The following is a 2,622-nucleotide window of genomic DNA, read 5'->3' as shown; positions in this document are numbered from 1 at the left end:
GCAACGAAACTGCCAGTATGTTCCAGAGGGAGGAGTAGTTGGGAAGACCCGCCAGGCAGCTCTCCAGCTGGACCTGCTCCCTCCTACCCTCTGGCCACGCCTTCTGTCTCCTTTCCCCTCCCACTTCTCTAGTAGCCTTCTCTGTCCCCTTCAGCTGCCGGCCCTCCTGAGCTGGTGTCCCCCAGGGCTCCGTCCTGGCAGCCTCCCCTCTCACTGTCCAAGTCCATTCCCAGCGAGCCTCCTTCTAGGGCCTGGCTCTGTGCTCTCTCATAGATGAGGTTCAAGTGTGGTTCCCCTGCTGGCCATGCCCCCTCAGCTCCACACTCGGTTCCACGCGGATGTTTCCCAGCCATTTTTCCTCCTGTATTCTGCCCCAGTCAGCGGCACTGGCATCCGCCTAGTTAGTTCCTGAGCCATGACCCTTCATAGATTGCTGGTCAAGGATAAATGGGCACAGTAAATTGTTCATGCCATTTACCACGACAGAACACAGGAGGGAAGATGCTGGACTCAGTTATGCGAGAGGGTGTGTGCGCGCGCAGGAGGCAGGAGGGGGCACCTCGCCACAGGACCTGCTCACGCTGTGGTCCCTTTTCCTCTAACTGTCCATCCTGTCAGGATCCTGGGCACATGCCCGGCGTGTATTTCCAAGTCTACAGGGCTGGGATTCGAATCCTGGTTGGCCTTGTGATTCAGGCCTTACCTGCTGCCTAAGGGGACGGCCTCTCAAATTCTAGGCCACAATGTACTACTAGTTGAGCAACCTTGGGCAAATGAACTTCATCTCTGCTTTTGTATCTGTAAAAAGGGTTTGATAATGAACCTACCTCACAAGGCTGTTCTGTGGACTAACCCATAATGGCTGTCGTCTACTGAGTGCTACTTGAAGTGCTTTACTTGGATTCACTCGAGACTGAGTATCCAGACCAAGTTGCACTGCTAGCAGGGAGCAGAACCAGGTGTGGAACCAAGTTCTCTGGCTTGAATGCCATCCTCTTTACCTGGCTGTCACATTGTCTTTCTGGAGAGAGCACAACAAAGATAGAATGTCAAGTAAGATGGTAAGTTGCACAATCATTGAGTACAACTATGTTTTAAAGGACTAGCAGATGGTGTGGTGGCTAAAGGCACTGGATCCCACATGGCTAACTGCAGTTTGAGTCCTGGACCTGGTGGCTCGGAACTCACACTGGTGTGTGCATGAGCATGCCCAAAATCCCTAGAGGAGACTGGAGGAGAAGGGATTATTGCACGGCCACCCCCCTAAGGGGTGATTTCACATTTTCCCTCTCTCCACTGAACTCATACGGCCTAAAGCAAAAATCTCTCAAAAAAAAAAAAAAAAAAAAACCACAAAAAAACCCCCCACCAAAACAGATGGTGGTTTGAGAGATATTTGCTATAGGGTGTGTGTGTGTGCTTCCTGGAGAGACAGACAGGAGAGACAGAAAGTGAGAATCACTCCCCCAGGAGTGATGGCCACACTGCAATCCTTTCTCCTAAGTTCTCCTCTTGGGATTTTGGATATTCATGCACATGCGCCCAGCATGAGTTTCAAGCCACGGTTTTGGAACTCGAGCTGTGGTCAACCACATGGGAGTCCAGCACCTCAACCACTACACCATTCGCTGACTCCAAAACATTTATTTATTTTTCAAGAGAGACTTTTGGTATAGTGTGTATGCATTTGCTATAGGGTGCGTGCGCTTACCAGAAAGACAGAGAAAGACAGAGAGAGAGAAAGCGAGAAATCACTCCCCAGGGAGGATGGCCACGCCACAATCCCTTCTCCTCTATTCTCCTCTTGGGATCTTGGGCATGTACGCACACACACCCGGCATGAGTTTAAGCCACCGGGTCTGGGACTCGAACCACAGTCAACTACATGGGAGTTCAGTGACATAGCCATTATGCTAACTGCTGGTCCCCCCAGCATGAGTTTTAAGCTGCCAAGTCTATGACCTGAACCACAGGTAACTGCATGAGACTCCAACGACATAACCATTACAGCCTCTGCTGGTCCCAAAACAAATATGTTTTTAAAAAGTGAAAGCTCAGGACGAGCAGATAGCGTAATGGCTATATTGCTGGACTCCCATGTAGTCAACCACAGTTTGAGTCCTGGACCTGGTGGCTTAAAGTCATGCTGGGCACGTGTACGTGCGTGCGTAGGATCCCGAGAGGAGAATGGAGGAGAAGGGATTGTGGTGTGGCCACCATCCCCTGGGGGGTGATTTCTCGCTTTCTGTCTCTGTCTTTCTGGCCAGTGCACATGCCCTTTAGCAAAAACCTCTCAAAAAAAAAAAGCGAAAGCTCATCCAAACAGAAAAGGCTACAAGTAAATTTAGTAAATTGTTAAGTAAGGTTGTATTGGAGTAATATTTTTTCTTCTACTGTTTGTACTTTCCACATTTTAATATTAAAAGCGGTTATTTAAGGGGCTAGCACTGGTATGGTGGTTAAGGTGCTGGACTCCCACATGGTGAATTGCGGCTGGAGTCCCAGACCTGGCGGCATGCTTTCTCACTCTCTCTCTGGTCTCACTCGCTCTGGTGAGTGCACATGCCCCATAACAAATTTAAAATAATAATAATAAATAAATAAAATTCTTTTTTTTTTTTT

Source organism: Tupaia chinensis, unplaced genomic scaffold (genome assembly GCF_000334495.1).
Source record: "Tupaia chinensis unplaced genomic scaffold, TupChi_1.0 Scaffold000316_1, whole genome shotgun sequence".
Classification (NCBI taxonomy): domain Eukaryota; kingdom Metazoa; phylum Chordata; class Mammalia; order Scandentia; family Tupaiidae; genus Tupaia; species Tupaia belangeri.
The sequence above is the reverse complement of the archived record's forward strand: the minus strand, read 5'-3'. Positions refer to the sequence as shown.